This window comes from Euprymna scolopes, chromosome 37 (genome assembly GCF_053919585.1).
Source record: "Euprymna scolopes isolate OS-2025 chromosome 37, ASM5391958v1, whole genome shotgun sequence".
NCBI lineage: Eukaryota > Metazoa > Mollusca > Cephalopoda > Sepiida > Sepiolidae > Euprymna > Euprymna scolopes.
Genome location: NC_136518.1, coordinates 42,447,465 through 42,470,051, shown reverse-complemented (window position 1 = coordinate 42,470,051; position 22,587 = coordinate 42,447,465). Strand labels below are relative to the sequence as shown.

General features: G+C 31.8%; 1 protein-coding gene across 1 annotated transcript in view; it reads right to left on the bottom strand.

Annotated features, from left to right (window-relative positions):
• Positions 1-22,587, bottom strand: part of LOC145261136 (carbonic anhydrase-related protein 10-like) — a 1,563,849-nt gene that overhangs the window by 323,948 nt on the left and 1,217,314 nt on the right. The gene's annotated exons all lie outside the window — the stretch shown is intronic.

Sequence of the window (22,587 nt, the reverse complement as noted above, 5' to 3'; positions counted from 1 at the left end):
AATCCTTCAATAGTATTGTTCGTCGTTAAACTGATAATCTAATTCATTACATGCTCGAGAGACTTGTGGGGTTTGATGATTAGTGATACATTAGTATAAAAACAAAACAAAAATGTCATTTAAAACAAATGTCAATATCAGAAAATTAATAGCAATTAAATATAAATTAATAAATTAATATAAAAATGTCATTTACAATAAATTTCAATATCAGAAAATTATATTTTATCCTTCGAGTTTTTTTTACACAGGAATCACTACTTATCAAGGCCCGGAGGCCACTCGAGGATAAGGGTTAATGGTTATACATTAGTCATTGTGATTATGACGTAGTAAACATAAGTAGTGGGAATTTTGTAAATTAGATTACTTAGGATGACGGTTCAGCAAGTACTTGTTTACGTTGGACTTGAAGACGATCAAATTGATTGCATGCAAGTTTGGAAAATGCCCAACTTAGTTTAGGGTCAACATGAAGAAATATTAAAAGGACGATAACTGCCCGCTCTATCTTACATGATAAACTTTATAATGCAATCATTGTTATAATTGGCAAAAGTAAAACTAAAGAAGAAATAATATATGTAAATAATACTTATTTTATTTTTTATTTACCTTCGTCACAAGCGAACACTTTGATTCGCATCCAGGAAAATTAGCTTTGAAGTCTTTAATACTAGAAATTATATAAAATGTTTGAAATTCGAAACATTTCCCAAATTGATCGTAGAAGTCGTTCCACAATTGATTCTGTTTGTTCTCTTTGAACTAATAATGGAGAACATATCAAGAGAAAACACATTACACAGTAAAGCAGAGAATTTCGAACCTATACATAGAAACACGCACACCACGTACAAACACGCATATATATATATATATATATATATATATATATATATATATATATATATATATATATATATATATATATATATAAATGAACACGTTATCCACAGGCACACACTCACACGTATATATATATGTGTGTGTGTGTGTACATGTATGTATGTATATATATATAAATATATATATATATACATAAAAATAAATATATATTAAAAAAAATCAAGGAGTTCTCGGCGTTTTGCATCGAAAAACTAAAAGAAGCGAGAGTCAAGTCAAAAAATAATACTGAGCAGTGTGGAGCTAAATTCTCGCAGTTATATGTCTGTCACCACTGCGGTCGCCATTGCAAGTCTCTAGCAGGACTACAGTGCCACATACGTCTAAGTGAATGTCAACACGCTGAGTTCTAGACCTTCAGGTCAATTGTCGGAGTCTCATACGTCGAAAATCGACGGAGAGTCCATCATATATATATATATATATATATATATATATATATATATATATATATATATATTTGTAGTATATATATTTGTAGTAAGCGACATACATTCCTGTTTCGTTGTATCACAACTCATCGGTGCCGCTAGACTAGCACCTCTCCCAAGCCAAGGATTGAACGTAGAACCGTCGTGTTGACAGTCGGCAGTTCTACCACTCGACCACGGAAGCGATGCCCGCAAATAGCCTTACCGAATGTCTATTTTAATGTCCATTTAACACAAATCTCCGTCCACCACTTTTATTGTACTCAAACTGCCTCTTTATAAACAATCAAACAGTGAGCTTCGCATTTTCAGCGCATTATATATATATATATATATAAGTATATGAACAAGTTATCCTTGGAAATATGTTTCATTGTCAGTAGCGCTCACCAGCGTAGCAGACTATGAGAAAATTCGAATTCTCGACTACTAAATCTGAACTCGAGTTGCTGAAATTACACGCTAATTTATCGCTTGTCAATTTTTGTCGTAATATTTTTAAAATCTTTTTAACGATGATATTATTATAATACAAGTATTATATAGCTCTTCCGATAAAAACACGCATATATATATATACATATCTCTCTCTCTCTCTCTCTCTATATATATATATATGTATATATATATATATATATATATATTTATATATATATTATTTTATGGATCCACATAAAATTGTATGAGGAAATACAATATTTTACGTATCGACTTTTAGTATTTATTTTAACAATGCTCAAGGCATACGCACAGTTTGGTAGACGCTTATGAAAATATATATGGCAATTACACTACAAAATTCTCTTCGTTTCATTCTCGTAAAGACTTGTAAAGATAATGCATGGGATTTCATGCATTAGCCTGACGAAAATAAAAGGTTTATTTATCTACAGATGTATCACGCTCTCATTCCGCCCCATGACCAGGAAGAAGTTATAAACAATCTGCAAGTGTATTCTTGGTATCGCCCGCCTTGTGTGTGAACCTTTAAACTTCATAAAAGTTTCAGTTAGAACTGAATTTTACTTAGTATATTTTACATTTCATCACGGGTCCTCCTGCCAAGCAAAAGAATTAACCAGTTCAACAAACATACACCTGAAGAGGCAGGGCGGGTGTTATATTGTCCAAACTTTGTGAGAATAACACGCAAGTTGAGAAAAATAGTTCGAATAATTAAAAAAAGACAAATTACTAATCTGAAACATAATATGGTTTACAAGCATTGTGTTATAATTTTAATACGCTTAAGGGATCCTATAACTCGGTTTAAATCAATTGTTGAAGGAATCCAATTATGCCTGTTCTTGGAAGAAAGAACATCAGAACTCTTGTCGATTTAAAATATATATAAGACTCTGTAACTCACAAAATAGCACCAAAGGAGAGTCAAATGCTATTCGCGTCGTAGAATAACTTATTTACACCTAAATCTCATTCTAGTGTATTAAGGGTGTTTATGAGAATACTATTTACAAAATATTATACGCTTTCTCGCAATTTGATGAGAACTACCTCCCATCAAATGATCTGTGATGACAACTACTCTTGCTGATTCTATAATATTGTGATATTTTTGTACGACAGATTTAGACACAGTAAATTAATGTACGACAAATAAAAGTACAAGAAACTAAGTCATGACAAATTGCACCAGTCGTTCTATATTTGTTAAAAGTATTTGCAAAAAATAAAATTGTTTTTCAGACATACGTGGAATATTAAAATACCTCTCACATATAAAACGAAAAAGTTTCCGTTAAGTTAAAAGAGAAATATGTTGTTTTTTTTTTAATTTAGAAAAGCGAACTTTGTTATATTTTATTAAATGAAAAAAATATAGTTTGCCTGGAATTGTCTTTGTTAAGTCAAATATTTTAAAGAAGACTTTGTGTTTTTTCCCTTCTCATTGATGGTGGTATTAAACTCGAATAGTCACCCCCTCGCCGAGAGAGAGAGAGAGAAAGAGAGAGAGAGAGAGAGAGAGAGAGAGAGAGAGAGAGAGAGAGAAATGCTATACGTCCGGTGTTATTGACGGTTGTTGTCTGAACTGATCTATGTTTGCCTGGTTGGCGCCGACTTTTGAATATATAAATTTTGTCCCATCTTTGAAAGCATTATTCCGTAAGTTTATTTTAAAAATTTAGAAAACCCATTTACGAAATAGCTTTCTCAAGTCTCTGCCAGTCAGTCTGCAAAAAGACGTTTTTATTTTTACAAAGATTTTTAACGAAAATAAAAACAGCATACCAGTCCGGCTAAATCACAATTATTTGCTTTCTGTTGTTCTTGAATGCCGTGCTTAAATATCACACGGATAAGCAATCAGTAGAAGTAGTTGTCCAGATTTGTTTTGCGTTAATTTGTTGTGCCTTAATTTTTTGTAGCGTAATTTGTTGTGCATTAATTTGTTGTGCATTAATTTGTTCTGCCTTAGTTAGTTGTGCTTTAATGTTTTTGTGCCGTAATTAGTTTTGCCTTAATTTATTGTGCTTTAATTTGTTGTGCCTTAATGTTTTGTGTCTTATTTTTTGTGGCTTAATTTTTTTTGCTAAATTTGTTGTACCTTTTTTGTAAATACTTATTTGTTTTGCAATTTTTGTGGATCAATTTGTTTTTTTAAAGAAAATTTATTATTCCGCGATATCCCATATCATGTACGCCATTATTAAGATATTTAATTTGTAATATATTTCAATTGCATGTTTAAAAACATTTCAATTTCATTATTGGATTATTACAAAACAAAACATAGGACCCGTTAATCATTTCACTAACCTTAAGCTCGTTAGTAGACACTGTTTAATTGTATTTATTAATTACAATTTATAAAGTTAAAACGAAATAAAGGCGCTAAAAATGAAGCCCAAAAACTGCAACACGAATTTTTTTTTTTATAAAATAAACGAGTGTTTACGTTTAAGTTCTAAGTTCTATGAAGAGTCCATGTGATGTTGTTAACTGCAGCTTCAAACGTATTCAATACTATTTTATTCTTCAAATTTCACTCAGCGCTTCTAACGGATATAAACAAAAAAAAAACTACCCAGATTTTCAAACTACGCGACCACGCGTTCCCATCCGACGTCATAAATAAAACACAGTTAGCAACATCACGTGGACTCTTCATATTATTTAGAACTGTCTTCCACTCGACATCATGGCGAAGAAAAAGAGTTAAAAAATAAAAAAAGACTGACAAAGGAGTCCTACTCCGAAATATATTTCTTAAAATAAAAACTCGTTTATTTTATAAAAACTTCGCGTTTCATTTTTTTTTGGCTTCAAATGTATTCAATACGTATTTTATTCTTCACATTTCACCCAGCGCTTCTAACGGATATAAACAAAAATAAAACTACCCATATACATATATGGTGATTGTCACTTCTTGACAGAAGAAGACCATCTTTCCCTAGCTTTATTGTTGATTAATCAAATTATTTTCATGTATTTTTGAAAACATATATATATATATATATATATATATATATATTTATAGTATAATTATGTACACATAGATACACTTATACGCACACATACACATGTGGAGATGTGATAAAGAATGCATCAATTCCTATTTTCTGTGCGAACGAAAGTGGCTCTTCAGGCCAGCCCTGCTTTTACACAGTTTGTTGCAAAGGTCACACTTAAACTGAGATTGAGGGATGCCAACTGGTGCTGCTCTGCTGTAGACGCTCATATGACGCTTTAGGCCTCAACTCGATTTACAGACCACAGAGCAAACAGAACAATGTGCCCTGCAAAGTTTACCCCATCAAAGAAAGATTGATCTCCATGTGAACGCTTGTGGCTAGCCAGGCAAGCTCCGGATAAAGTCATTTTACCGCATAAATCACAGGTGTGGTTCTGCATGGAATCCTCCGACAGACCCGATATATATATATATATATATATATATATATATATATATATATATATATATATATATATATATATATATATATATATGAGACTTTGTCCATGTGAAGAAGTCTCTACCAAATTCACCCTCTGAATACTTGGTCTTCAGAGTTGAAATGCTATTTATTTAGTATTTGTAGTTGTAGCACACTTCGTTTTGGTTTTTAGCCGGAAAAAAAATGCTACATAATAAAATAGTTGCCATTGGGAAGGTAAGTCGAATAAAACATTACTGCTGCTGTTAATTTCGCACAAAGATAAATATTCAGAGTAAAAAGTTATTTAATTTTAAACCCTTTGTATCGATTTGCTAGGTAACAACAGAAAGTAACAACGCTTACGACATAAATAACGGCTAAGGCTAGAACGCGGAACATTCTGGTTTAAATTCTAGCGGATGGTACCTATGTCGTATTTTTTTATAATCTTTGAATTCATTAATATATATTGGATAATAAGCAATAGCGAATTGAATCTATAATGAACAGGAAATATGCAGGGATTAAAATATAATATTATACGTATTGTACGACCGGGCAAAGTTTGAACTGCTGGCCTGTTTTAGATATATCAAACAATTTTTGTTCCTTGGTTGATTTAATGTGAAAGCATTTAAATTCGTCTGCTCCGCTTATATTGTCAGTTATTCTTTAATGTTTCATTGTGAAATATCATGTCTGTTGATCAGTCAAGCTTATTATAAAATATTAGTTTCGTTGGTCTTTCTCGCACTTGTTTGGAAGGTGTCTTTTCTCGTTCTGTAATATTTAAATTTCAAATTTTCCTTGGTCTGTAACCTGTTAAAAAAGTTATCTGTACATCACTTAGTCTGTTCGTCACGCTTCGGTTTGAAATATCTTTTTAACTGTGACTCACGCATATTGGATGGACGTATCTCACGACTATCTTTTCCGATTATGTAGATGTCCAGCCTTAATAATAAATCATTTCTGAATATTTTTTAAGACGTTCGATTATCGCAATTTCTAGTCCATTCTGGAGTTTCAAATGAATTTCTAACGTTCGATTATTGCTTTTACAACAGACTTTCTCATAAAGTATAATTTCAGTCCAGTCACCGGAACTTGCTTGTCAACTCAAAATGTCAAATTCAGAAGGAGGTTCGGTTTTTCTTCTTCATTGCAATATTGTAGGGAATGAGTCTTAAAAGGAAACTCGCATAAGATTGAGATTTAGAAAGATCTATTCGTGACGTAAAAGAAACGGAATGAATAAAACAGACACTAGAAAATGAACATGACAAGGAAGATGTATATTAATTTATAATATCAATACGATTTTTACTCGTTTATATGACGAAGAAACATATATTACACTGTCCTCGCCAGGTGGAGGTAATGCCTAGGATGCTAGTATTATGACGAACGAACATATACTACATTCTCCTCTCCTTAAAAGACAACGGATGACATCTTGACACCAGAACACATGCTATACTACCGTCAAAAAGGAAGAGGTAATTCCTGGGTGTATGCCTGGATACTATTCTATCCCTTACCCACAATAGAAGGAGTAATAACTGTGACATACTATACTATCCCATAAAAATGGAGAAAATAATCCCCGTGAAGATTGTATCATGACAGAAGAACCGATAATACATTATCACTTATGATAAAAAAGGGAGAAGCGCATGTTTGGGAGAATAGTATAATGGGAACGGAACAGGTGCTACAATGCCTATATCCACCCCAACAAGTAAGGAGGTAATGTTTGGGTAGAAGTTTTTCATGACACGATAACTGACACTACTTACGTACTTTATTCATTCACTTTGTATGAATAAGATGAGTGTGTTGTTATTACTGGATTCCCCGATATCTTTCTAATTAGATCCCGTTCTAGAAAGAAATTGCATGCTTACAGGATTCACGACAAGAAGGCTCTATTAAAGCAGTATTCATGCTAGGTGAGTTGAACCAGTTTCTTTCGAAAGAAGGGGTATCAAGAGAATACTAAATTCACAAGCGTTCCCCAGTCGCATGTATATCCTCGTCAAAAGAAAATGTACGACATTAGGTTTGTGCAGTTCTTGGAGGGAGGTGTCGACGTCCTCTTACATGAATCATTTAGTATTCTCAAATGTTCACACACTGGGTACTGATCAGGCTCACAGTTACTTATCATTTATGATCTTACAAGAACCTATATGCCAACGTAATTATGCTGCCGACATTATAAGTGAAAGTGTTTCTCTTTAATTAACTGGATTCAAACTTTGTCTGGATTCGAAAAATTGTCAGTCCCATTCGTTAACCGATTAGCCACCGTCATTTCCCTTATCCACACGAATTCAGTATTAAAAGTTTAGTATGAATGGTGTGATAAATTCGAGTGAGCAAAATTGTAATACAGCACATTCGGCTCCAGATATAGCAGTAATAGTATTGTTTCGACTTCAGACAGGCAGATATAGTGAACCAGATTGCTGAAACAATCTTTCACTTGGTGATACAAGCACCAAAACTGAAATTTGTCAGGTTTGCTTATGCAGCCATCTTGAATTATGGCTTACGTTCTTTTCTTAAAATGTATATTCTGAACGTCATTTGTGCCAATTTTGGTGCTTGTATCGTTAAGTGAAAGATCCTTATGGAATAGTGAGATAACCTGCTCCACTAATACTAAATATCTATTCGTAATAAATGTATTATTGCAACGAACCACGTGACAACCGAGGGAGGAAGAAAAGTTTAAAATGATATTGAAGATCTCGAGCCTAAGTTCTTCGCTGGATGTTTCGTGACCTACCAACATTGCTTGATATTAGACTTTCTTCATTTAAATTCAAAACCAAATAGTCCAAAATTCGGCACGAATTAGCCATGAATTTACAGGTGTTTTACGATAGATACACTTCTGCTACTATGACTTTTACTATTACAACTATTTCTATTTCTAATGAATAATAGATTCACAATAAAACAGTAAATACGTATATATATTAAATATACGTATATATGTATATATATGTATTTATATATAAATATATATATATATGTATTTATATATAAGTATATATGTATATGTATTTATATTTATATATATATATATATATATATATATATATATATATATATATATTAAAATCTGGTACAATCTTCAATTATTGCATCTACTACTATAACTACTATTAATATTTCCGTTCGCCACCAAGACAGATAATAATGTATGCACGAATGATCCTAAAATAATTTGAGTAAATTTCGTTTATATTGCCACCTTACTGATCAACGTAGCGCCCACACAGTGGATGTTACGTGCCAGCAAGAATCCACTTTCTCTGATTTGTCCCATTAGCAGTTATACTCTCAGCTCCAAAAACAACTACTTTGGTGAGGTTTTATGGGCCATTATTTCTTGAACCGTATGCGAAAGAAACCACAGGATCAACATCGACTATCTATTCGTTGTAAGAATTCATGTTGTCGCCGTTGTATAGTTCGTCAATTCGTCAACTTGTCAATTTGTCGAAAAATTCCTCTTATGTTGTCGGGCATACTGCTTTTGCTTGGTTGTTGGGGCCTATATTTTGTTAAACCGACATATAAGAAACCTCTGAATCACATTTTCACTAAAAAAGTGTGTAGATTGTTTTGCAATTTGTTCAGGATCGGTTACTTTTCAATTATAAAGTTTTATTAAAGTACCGTAATATTCCTGTTTTATATTGCAAAAATAATAGATATTTTAAAAACATACATACACGTAAATTTTCAAATCTCATAATAAACTTCTTTCCAGTTAACGAAAAAAAATAACAATAAGAAATTTAGCTGCGGACTTAGAACCTACATACCATGTCATGCAAAAAAAAATATAATATAATAAATATATAACACAATAAATTTTTGAGTTATAAAATTCTTTGCAGTTAGTAAAAAAAAGAAGAAATTTACATGCAGAGTTTAAACCTACACATCACGTCATGCAAAAAACACACACAAAAAAACACGCTATTAACGAACGTCTAGTATAATTTTCATGGCCCGTTTTTCTATCATTGTTACTAAGCGACGACATGGAAAAATGGTTTTACCGATGATAGATAAATAAAAATAACGGTTACGATTATCCATTATCGGCAATTATCGGGGGTATTCTGAGACAAAACTTTACTAAAATCATTCTCAGACTTATACACTTAAGTTCGATAAGTTTTAAAGAAAATCTGTTCAGCCGTTTCGGAGTCTATATGGAACGAACTCGCACACACAGAAAAAGTTTCATTTATATTCGGATATATAGCAATAATAAATAACAAATATGGCTTTATTTAACATTTGTTGAAAGGTTATGAAATGTTTACGCTTTGATGAACTATGCCACTTTTTTCTCATTTATTAAAAACGGCGTATTTTAATGACATTAAATATATAAGGTAAAAAGAGTTTAATGTGTATAAAAAGACGTTTAGGTTTATAGAAGACAGAATAATTACTAGATGTCATGGATAGACTCAAATTGAAGCAACTTAAAATATAATTGAGCCACGATCTTTGCAGTTTCACCGTTGTTGATTCAATACTTGCGTATATATTGTATAATTATACTTGCATATATACATACATTTTTATATAATATTTTACGTGCAATATGTTCTTAGTTGCGTCAGGCGATCAAATGGCATATCCCTGGTGCAATATTTCGGGACGCCTTCCCTTCATCAGGCGTATGTTCGACGTTCAAACGTACATGGTGGGTCTTGTTGTTGACCAAACGAATTCGCAAAAATAGGAAATGAATTTATTTGTTTCAGATGCATAACTTAGTAACATCGGATGTGTGCTGGTACTCAACATTATTTATATTTTTTTTCATAATGTTTAACCTTTTGTGTTATTAACTAGTCTTTATTCGTTTATTTTATTTATTTACGTTTATTTTCCTGTGATTTTGTTAAGAGCATTAGATGCTATTAATTTTATTTACTAATAAGAAAAGATGGCATTTTAATGGGAGATAATTCGGTGACCGTTCGTTGTTTCGGCTATTTTCATATGCACCCACACATCCGCACGATTTGTTTTGTCTTTTTTCTTTCTGGCTTTATTTTGTAATTGCTTCCCACATACTAGTTTCTATTCTTTTATGCCGTTAGGATTTTTAAAAAAATTTTCTTTCTTTGAAGGTTTTAATGCTGCGTATGGAACAGCCAAACGAGCTGCCAACATTACCCTGCTTTTGAGTGAAACCAACCGAGAGCTCTTTTTAGTATCCTCGTTGTCCCCTTACGTGCATTTGTCTGGTCTCTTTTGCACTTAATTTACTAGGAATCTTAGTTAGGTAGGACTTCAGGGTTTTCTTCGTAAGTCCTGTGACACCTATAATAACTGGTATGATTGATATCTGCCTAAGATTCCAGTTTCTTTTCATAGTTTTTGAATAAATATGCGTGTGGTTTCGGGAAAAAGTACTAATGAGATGTATTCTAAAGTGATTTTTTTTCTGCAATACTTTCCCGTTTTTTTTTTTCTTGTGACGAAGAGTCAAGATATGATTAAGAACCTTGATTTTGTTAGATGAATCGACAAATTCCCGTAAAATGATCTTTTTTTTTGACTCTAAATTAATCTGATCGTCAATACAATCTGCTTTTCTCTATTGTGTATTTTGAATGGTCTGGAATCTTAAATGAGGTTTTGACTCCAAAAGTAAAGTTATACATATACACACAGACGTATATATATATATATATATATATATATATATATATATATATATATATATACATACATATGTATAATATATATATGCATACATATATATATATATATACATACATACATATAATATATATACGCATACATATATATATGCATACATATATATGCATACATATATATATGCATAATATATATATGCATAATATATATATGCATACATATATATGTATACATATATATGCATACATATATATATGCATATATATATATGCATACATATATATATATGCATATATATGTATATATATATATATATATATATATATATATATATCTTGTTTTAACAAAAGCCAAGACTTACAAGAATGGGTTGATAGAACAAATACTTATTATTATTATTATTATTATTATTTTTATTATTATTATTATTATTAATAATAATAATAATAATAATAATAATAATAATAATAAAACACGTTAATAACACTTTAAGAAGAGTTAAAACATATTTAATTTATTTAATTTTCAAAAAGAAAACACACATTAAGTGGATTGTCCTTAATACGCGGAGTTTCGAAAGAAGTACTTTCCTTCTCATCAGAGTGTAGGAATTAGCAAAATGCGGAATCGGATTTTGCTTGGAAAGTTAATGAAAGTACAAGTAAGCCATAGAGCTTAATTAGTAACAATACTTAAACTGAGGGCATCGGGGAAAAAGAAAAAGTGATTTAACGTGAATGGATTATAATCTCGGTTTCCTATTTGGTATTATTGAGCTTTTACATCTGGTTTCTATGTTATAATATTAAGTCTTTAATATTTATAATAAACTTTACGTTTCCTATTTTGCATTATCTTGGTAAACTTAACTTTAATTCTTATATATATATATATATATATATATATATATATATATATATATATAGTAGATTTATTTTACATGGAGTTCACCACTTATCCAGGCCCAGTGGCCACTCGGGGATAAGGGTTATTGTGTGTACAGTAGTCAAAGGGATAGCGTAGGAATAGTATTGGAGAATTGGTAAGGTGTCATTACTTAGGGGGCGGTTCATCAGGAATTTGTTTGTGTTGGACTTGAAGACATCCAGGTTGAAGTCGGGAGGGAAACAGGCAAGCGGAACAGCGTTCCACAGGCGTAAAGTTCTAAGAAAGAAGCTTTGCTCATGGAATCTACGTTTCGATTTAGGCACAGATAAGGAGTGGTGAAAATTATTGACGGTGGTTTCAGCTAGTCGGTAATTAAATGGTAATTAATAAAAACTGAATAAAGTGCTCAATACTGTTGTAGAGCAAATATGCGTTTTATTTTTTATTACCGTATCTTTCTGTTAAGTTGCAGTATTGTTTCAGCTACCCAGTTGTTTTTTTTGCCGTCTGTAGCTTCCTCAGACTTTTACAGAAATGTTCGTTATGATGGGATCCAATCATAACGAACATTTCTGTAAAAGTCTGAGGAAGCTACAGACGGCAAAAACGGCCGGGTAGCTGAAACAATAATGTAACTTAACAGAAAGATACGGTAATACAAAATAAAACGTATATCTCTCTCTCTCTCTATATATATATATATATATGTATATATATATAGTGTTTTGACTTTTTACGTTTTCTAACTGAAACCTAAATCAAAGCATACTAGCTTCGAGTTATCGTGCAATACATGTTGCCTTGCAGTGATAAGTTTTATCATGCAGAAAGGATGAAACTGTAAAATAAGCTTTAAGCAAAATTTACATTCGTTCTATCTCGAAGGCAAATCGATCCAACGATCTTTATCGAATAATCGTCATGACTGCCTTTTTCATCTGTAATGGCAGGAATGACGTAATGCCTTTGTGTTGCACCTAGAGGGAAGGATTCTTTTATCCGAGTAGATTATTCGATCAGATGTGGTTATATTGATTAGACGGATGTGCAGTTCATTATCACTCGATTTAGTTTTGTCAGTTAACAGCACGGTTTACGAATGATAAAATCAAACAATGGTTAAAATGTAGCAATGTTTTCATGATTTTTCCTTTTTTTTTCTTAGGTAAATTTACATAATAAAACAAACACGTGCATCAATATGAGGAAAAACGCTTACTAGCTGTCCATCCCCCCAAAAGCAAGATTTTCTCAGCTTATACGCTACCTGTCCCTGACTACATCTTTTCTACAACTTAATACCACGCCAAACTTTTATTTGACTTCTGAGAGAAAAAATATATCTTCCTCACTATAATGATCTAGAATGAAATTTTCCAATAACAATCTCATTTTTACATAATTCAACATTTAATCTACCTACATTTGTACACGTGTACGTATAGAATGACGTATTGCCTTATCCTACCATCACAATTACCTAACTTTGCATAGCCATACCATTGGCAACAAATATCAGTAAAGAATCCATTTTTTTCAGTAAATACGTCTTTAGCATGGCTGCATAATAGTCATAAAACACCAGAAAAAGCCAATGTGATCTGTTTTTATGACTAAATGATATATAAGTGATTAAATATCCCTCTAATCAACGAACAAAACTCATCCTATATTTCAAACAAATGGTTTGTCGTGACACTTACGTACACGACAGATATTTTTTATCCTTAGAGATTTCTGTTAAGCTTACACGCTAACGAAAACAATAAGAAATTCAATTAGGAGTAAAATTTGAAACTTTTAAAGATTTATTAACGTCTTATTCTGTATATGCTACTGATTGAGCTCGTGTTTAACGACATAATTGATGCACGGGCAGACAAACATATCTATATAAACATTTTACACACTTTCTTTATGACCTTAGAGACTGTATATATATATATATATATATATATATATATATATATATATATATATATATATATATATATATATATATATAGTAACCCTTCTACATACGAGCTACTTTATTTACCGGAAATCCGAGACACGAGATGTCTTCCAAGCAAAAATCTTGACCTACATACGAGAGAACATCCAAGTGACGATAGTTTCCTGAAGCAGTGAGGCAGTGTAAACAGAGGGAGAAACATCGTGGAGTAGATTTAAAGGCCAGCCAGGTTGGTTTGAGAAATTCAAGAATAGGACTGTGATGACGAAGCAGCAAGTGCAGATACTAAAACTGCGGCTATATATATATATATATATATATATATATATATATATATATATATATATATATATATATATATATATAGTGTTATAATGGAATAATTCCAGGAGGAAATCCGGGTATGAGAGCTCAATGTGGTAAACAGAGCAATAACATAAAAATATAACACGGAAATTACATAATTGTCGATGCAATAATTTATTTCAACCTTATGGTATTTTCAAGCATCTAAACTAGACAATAATTGTAATTGTCTAGTTTAGATGCTTGAAAATACCATAAGGTTGAAATAAATTATTGCATCGACAATTATGTAATTTCCGTGTTATATTTATATATATATATATATATATATATATATATATATATATATATATATATATATATATCCACATGCAGTACTGTTTTTCTGTTTCTACAGCTCATCAGTGCGGATAGATAAGCAACTACCTTAACCCAAACGACAGTCGGAGATTCTAACCGTTGCGCTATACGGCTGCTGCTATGGGAGCAGTGAATTAACAATGTTTTGACATGTTCCAAAGTACCTAAGCTCAATTTGTTGCCACAAAGCACATCGCTTCATACGCTAATTGTGATTCGTATATCACTTCCATCATACTCAACCTAAAGTCCAATATTTAATCTATCCTACCAATCATTTTTATTTTAAAACAAAATCTTCTGGACATTTCAAAATCAGTTTCGCCTATGGGGAAACAATCGATATTTGTATGTCAATATTAGTTATTTCCTCCATGGACGCATAAAAAAGTCGAAATTTCGGTAAGATGAATATTGGAATCTAGCAAAATTGTTATCGATATTATATTTCACTTTGTCTGTCTGTTCCCCTTTATAGTGGAAACTACTGAGTCAATTTTGCTGAAATTTTGTAGGGACCATTGGTATAATCAGGTGCAGCGGACTTAATATTATCATATTCGTTTCATGCACAGTTAGAAATTAATAAGGGTTTTTAGAAATTAATCACCACAACACTTCATTTACTCTGGACGAGTTGTCTGCAATTTTGTATGGTCATTTTTGTCATAAGGTGCATCGGAATAAGTATTATAATTTTTGTTTTATGCGCAGTTTATGATTCATAGGGATTAATAGGGATTAGTGACCGTAATGTCACATTTACTCTAGAACTTTTCTCGGAAACTACTGTACGATCTGGTTGAAATGTCGTGTAGACATTTGCCATGATGAAGTGAAGCGAACGAAATAATTGTAAAATAAAAACAATTTTGGATAATGTTGTCTTTAATTCTCAGTTATTTCCTAATAGTTATGAAACGAAAGATGGATATTTAATGTCATAAAGACTTTTTTATGGCTTTAGAGCCTTATTAATATTTCCTGATATGTTTGTGTTAAGTACGGACGAAGTATCTTTCCGACTCGGAACAAGCTTTGCTAATACATTGCACTTAAACTTAGAGGTCATGGTTCTGCTTATGCTTAATGCTCATTTAATATCATTATTGAAAAATGTAAAATATAACAAAGGCAAGAACAAAAACAAATGTTTATTTTAGACATTATTACAGGGTGCTTATATTTGCGTTCATGGAAGAACTATCAAATACATTCTATTGTATAAATTAACTAGCAGGAAGACCCGACGTTGTCCAATACTGAATCAGGATCAAAGAATTTTTCACGCTTTTAATACTTCTATTTTCATCGAAATTGGCGAAATCGCCTATTTTATAATCAAATCGATTGATTACCTATTCCAATCGGGGTCCCTTCGCAGTGCATCGAGATAGAGTTTCATATATGATTGAGTCCACAATCCATTGTAATCTACATTATACTCTAGAGAATCTGCTGTTCCTTTTATAAACCTATTTTATATAATAGTTTGAATTAAAGTTTTTAATTCAAAATTCAAGTATCATAGTTCACTTGTGCTCTAAACAGAAACATTCATTTTGAACGCGCCCCTGTTCTACCTAAGAACTTACTGTAGATTTTATACACCGGACCCTTTTCCTTGGGTGGTTATAAAAAATACAAAAAAAAAAAACTTCCTGAATACGCTGGTAATGTTAGGCTGTATAAAGATGTAATTTTGGTCAAAATCAGACTGTTCGTTCTTTAATCGGATTTTTTTCAATTATCGACTCATCGATATACTTATCGGAAACACTTACTTATCGATGATACTCATCGAGAAACAATCCGACACAAAACCTATCTAAAACACTGCCAGACACATGAAGTATATTTGTGTGAAAAAATCGGCCAAAATGTTTCATTGTCCATAGCGAATGAACCCAGGCATACAGAGACATATACACACACACATACAAAGTGCATTTTATATATAAGTAAGAATATTATATCAAAATGAAGATAGAATACTAAAATGATCCAATGGACTTGAATGGCAATTGACTCTCACAATGGAGATGTACTTAAACGAATAGAATCGTATTCATAGGTTTTATAATAGGTTACTGATGACTTACGTCTTAAATAAAGACTGTTTCACTATATAACTCTAATATTGATGCCGATTGTGAAACAGCCTGTGCATCAAGAAATTATACGAAGAAGATAACATTAGTTCCTCTCTGTATGAAACTGAAGTTCCGTATAAAGTTCATTTTAAATATATTTGTGAAACTACTAATGCCATAAAATCTCCACTAGCCCACAACGTTAGCTGCGTGAAAAGGAATAAAATGATTAACCTCAAATAACATTTCAACCATTCAATGGGCGCTTGTTTTACAATCGACGAAATAAATAAACTGAACTGAGATCAAAGACTTAAAGCTATATAGTAGCCATGTGTAGGGAAAAGTTTGACTTTGTCTAAAAAAATAATCATTAATGGTAAGATGACCATGACTTTTAACCCTCCGGTGACCTTTTGGCAACCCTATTATATATATAGGGTTGCCAAAAGGTCACCGGAGGTTAAAAATCATGGTCATCTTACCATTAATGATTATTTGTCCTCTATTTCAGATATTTTACAGATAATATGATGCAGATCAATTATAGGTAAGTATAGCATTTAACAACGTACGCAAGTTGTAAAATTGTTTCACCGAAATCAGGGGTCAATATCAAATATCTATCACGTAACCCAAACTTAAATGCCGCTGACTTTTACTTTTGAGCATATCTTAAAGAAACAGTCTATGTTAACATACACCCAAACCCTGCAAGAATTGGAGGAAAACATCAGGAGAGAAATAAGGGAGTTAAATCGCAATCCAAAGATTCTGCAATCTGTCATGAATAATGTTTTGGAAAAAGAACAAATACGCGAAGCTGGAAATAGGCAACATTTAAAAGACATTATTTTACAAAAATAAATATTGAAATTTGCATTACTTTTAAAGCAAAATCCCCCAATAGTCAGATTGTTTTTAAATTACAAAAATATATCATAAAAAATAAAGCATCTGTTTATGTTCCAAACTTTTGAGTGAGTTTTGGACAGGCTGTATATATTAGAGTAATAAGATGAATGGGATCACAGATTATTGAATCTTGTGGTATCAAGCCTTACAAAATATTATTGGGAGGTAATATTTTTTTTATATAAGACAATCTCAACCAAAAGAAGAATTGCCAAATATACAAGGTAGAGAAAACTAAAATTTATATTTATTTATAGTTAAATTTCATTCAGAAAAATATATTTTTCCAAACAAATATTTATTATTTAAACAAAAAATACAATTCAAAGTAATTTCCTTAATCCATGTATTTTCGATGTAGGCTCATTTCCTCTAACTAAAGTCATTAGCAAAATATTAAATCTTGTTTGATATAATTCTGTTATTCAACACATACATAGAAAATATATTAAAGAATAAATCTTTTTAAGAGCAATAGAGAAAAAAATTGATTGAAACAAAAAGGATATGAGATTTTGGTATCCGAATAGATTAATAATACTTAAATAGAATGGGATGATGTTATTAGATTTCAAATTGATAGACAAAATCCACATTGAAGTAAAATTCCAATTCTTTTCGATATAACATCCAGAGTAATTGGTAATTATACTTTGAGAATAGAGAGTTATAGATTTATTATGCCTCATTTTTTGTTGGTGTAAAAATATCCGTAGAAAGATGTTCTGTTTTGTATAATAAAATCCAATCGTTTAAAATGACTATACAAATTAGCGAAATATTCTTGACAAAATCAAGATAGCTGGAATATAAAAAAAGTTTAAATGATATTTTAAGGGTGAAGTTGGAATAAAGATAAAGAACTGTTGTGCACCTAGCTGCTACGACAAATTATTTGTTTGAAATATAGGATAGTTTTGTCCTTTTGTTAGCGGAATATGTAATCAATTTTGTATCATGTAACCCCAAAAAATTACTTATAATGTGGATTTCTTCGACTAATTTGAAATATAATAATATCATAATTATTCCATTCGGATGCCACAGTCTCATATCGTTTTTTTTTTTGTTTCAACCCTTATTTTCTTTATCTATTTCCCTTAAAAAGATTTAATCTTTAATAAATATTTTATGTGTGTGCTGAATAGCAAAATTATATCAAACCTGATTTAGTATTTATTCAAGTGACTAAATTGGTTATGTCGATTTATCAAATCATTTTCATTTTCTGTATTAATTTGATCATAATCATTATAGCGTATACAGCATATGCCAACTCAATAAATGGACGTTTCTATTGTTTCATGAGTTGAGGTCAGATAGGAAAAGACTGACGAAAAATAATAATCGTTTTTCTAAACAAAGCATCGATTTGATCAAATAAACATTTCATAAATTAAAGCGACCATTAATTTATTGAAGCATTTTCTTAATATGAGCGTTTGGATTCAACTTTGAAGAATAGAACTCAAACTACTAAATTTGATTTCACATAGTTCAAGTCATGTTACACTTGGTGTCGTTAATGGATTTTAAGACAACCCCAATTGCGTCCGCTCGCTATGCATTTTCCATCCAGACTAATAATACCTCGTGTTCTCTAATACGCCAATTCCGCTAAGTTGTTTGTTAACTCAATTCGTTTGCACTCCCCCTGCCTGAAGTCTGCTGACCTTTGTCTATGAGGCGTCCTGTTCATCATTTAATTCGAGTTAACTTCATCGAAGAATATAATACAATTTTATAGCACTAACTGATGTACTATTAATCTCCAATGTCAAACTATTACAATCATACTTCAATAACATTATGTACTTAGTAAAACATGTTTATAATTAACTCCAAAAGCCTACTACCGCAAAGTGATATGTAATATAGATTTATTTAACTTCACTTCTGCCTTCCATTTCTATGCCTTGTCCGCTTCGTCCGGATAATTAAAGTCCGTGCTGCTCGTTTTCAATCTACATTCTATAGGCGCTAAATTCGAATATTTCCAGAGTTTAACAAAGTCCATTTGTCTGTTCCTCACCTTCTCTGGCCTAGAATGTAGATACACGTGCTTCTGCCACGGTAACTAGGGAGCATCGTGGAATCGTTTCCAAGAATAGGCCGGACGTACATTTGCTGGCAGATCCGCACATGCAGACCAGACCTATACCCGCCCCAGTGCAACTTTAAAGTGCCAGTCAAGAAATAGAATTCACAGATGACAATTTATAAGCGGGAATTGCAGCTTCTAAAGTTAATTTGATGTCTATCTTACAATATTTATCATATTCGACCATTTTATACTGGTATATTGTCCATAGGCCCAAGAATCTAAGAAATAGAAGGAATATGGAAGGGAAAGGCACCAGTTATCAAATAGACAGATGAATAAATAGATAGACAGATAGGTAGATAGATAGACAGATAGATACATACATACATACATACATAGAGAAAGGAGAGGATAAACAGGAATAACTGTTATGGAAGAGAAGAATGCAAGATAGCAAAATAAATAAGATATAGATAACTTGATAAAGAATCCCCCCATATATATATGTGTATATATATATGTATAATTATATATATATATATATATATATATATATATATAGAGAGAGAGAGAGAGAGAGAGAGGGAGAGAGAGACAGATAGACAGGAATAGATAGCGAGAGAGAGAAAGACCGAAACAAATAGATAAATATATATATATATATAGAGAGAGAGAGAGAAAGCGGGGGAAATGGAGAGAGAGAACGTAACAGAGAACCAGGAAGAAATGCAGCGTATTAGCATGAGAAAGATAAGGTAATATGTGTGCTGTTCTCAGTTATAGGTATAGTAATAATCGATAGATAATAGAGGGAGAAAGAGAGAGACGGAAAGAGAAGAGGATAAAGGGAGATAACTGTTGTGGAAGAGAAGAATGCGGATTACAAAATAAATTAGATATAGAAAGATTGATAAAGAGGCAGAAAGAGATAGATAGATAAATAGATAGATAGAGAGAGAGAGAGAGAGAGAGAGAGAGAGAGAGAGAGAAAGAGAAAAACAGAAGGGCAGAGAGAAACGGAACGTGTTATTGTGAGGAAGGTACGACAATGCCTGTTCTGTTGTCAGGCATAGATATAGTAATAACTATAAAGAAAAATTCACTTTTGTTTTCCAGTCTATTTTACCCACATTTAAAAGAAGCTTATCTACTATGCCATATTGTGGTAACAAGTAAAATATTATATTTAACGAGAGACACATAGCTAGCTAGGTATCTATCTATATATCTATCTATCTATCTAGCTAGCTAGCTAGCTAGCTAGCTAGATAAATTAATAAATAGATAGAGAGAGGTATAGACAGATATAAGGACAGGGGAATATGGTGGAAAGGTCGACAGGGCGGATAAAAAGAATTGATAGATTATTAGATATTGAGCTAAAAGGAAAAAAAAGTGAGAAGATTGAAAGAGAACTGAGAGAAAAAGAGAAAGAGGAGAAAAAGGAAAGATAGTGATAGTGAAGAGTGTATGTGTGTCAAAGAGGAGAGAACGGCAGAAATATTGATATGTTAATATGTTACTACATACACATTACTACATATTGAATGATAATAAGCACCCAAGTAATGATAAGGAAAGGACAAAAAGAGAGATAGAAGAGCAAGAGAACCTAAAGAGGGAGAAAAGTGTAATTCAAAACCTTAGCAAGATTGATGCAGATATAGATAGAGATAGAGAGAGGAAATATCAATAAAATGAGAGACAGGAGGGGAGAAACAAATACTTCGCCGGCGAACCGTTTTCACTACGAATACTTGCAGGTAAACGTGTTTGTAATGGCGCTGAAATATTGTCTGTAAATCGTCTTAGGATTTAATTTGTAGAGTTGATTCTCAAGATAACACTTGACGTACGGAGCAAAATGCTGGCCTCACCATCAAGTATAACACACACACACGTATATATATATATATATATATATATATATATATATATATATATATATATATATATATATATATAATGAAATTTGTTTATGCGTGTATGATAGACTTCGAAACGGCCGGGCCATTTATTTAATTTCACACAAATGTAATTTATGTATCTGACACTGTTCTTTAATAATTTTCTATCGGAATGTATTCAGTCAATATCGATAATCGAAAATATCTGATGAAAGAAGGAACGGCTAATTTTGACCAAAGTTAACACCTTATACAGCCTAACATTACGCGTGCATTTGAGAAGGTTTATTACCACACAAGCAGAAAGGCCCGGCATATAAAATCAAACGTAAGTTCTATTATATTATGGACGCTTTCCGGATGAATGTTTCTGTTGAAAGGACGGAGGACCTATGCTACTAGACTCTTGCATTTTAAAATTTAATTTAAGCCCTTTATCTATATATATATATATATATATATATATATATATATATATATATATATATATATATATATATATATGTGTATATATATGTATATGTGTGTGTGTGCCAACTATTTAAATCAAGTTACCCACCACCTCAAATCTTAGACGATACCTTTTCATTAGGTATATTTTGTTCTCCCATCGCCTTCCCCAACTCCTTCCACATGGCGCATACACCCCTTCATTACACGTATAAAGAACGAAGGTGCAGTCGAAAAGAAGTTAATTTATAAATGTTTTTTTTCAAAAACATTTAGTATTCCCACACGTCACCAAATAAGAAAAAAAACAGAGATAATATATAAACATATACACTATACGTATTGATATTTTGTTATATTTGTTATGTAAAAATACCTGAACTTATGCATTTAGGACCTGAAAATTTTATCTCTCTCAGAAAGCAATCCCTGTTGTGAATGTACGTCGGAAGCAGAGATGCGTCACTGATTTCCTCCATGCAGAAAAAATTGAACTGATCATCATTTATCTACGCCTGTAACACGTTTACGAAACCGACGTACACACACACACACACACACACACACGCACACACACACACACACACACATATATGTACCAATAAAGCTGAGTTTTTTCTTGCTTTGACATTAATATTAAAAACCTCCTTTTTGTGTGCGTGTGTATGTATATATCTATATATCTATAAAAGAGAACACACATCTCTCTCTCTCTCTACATA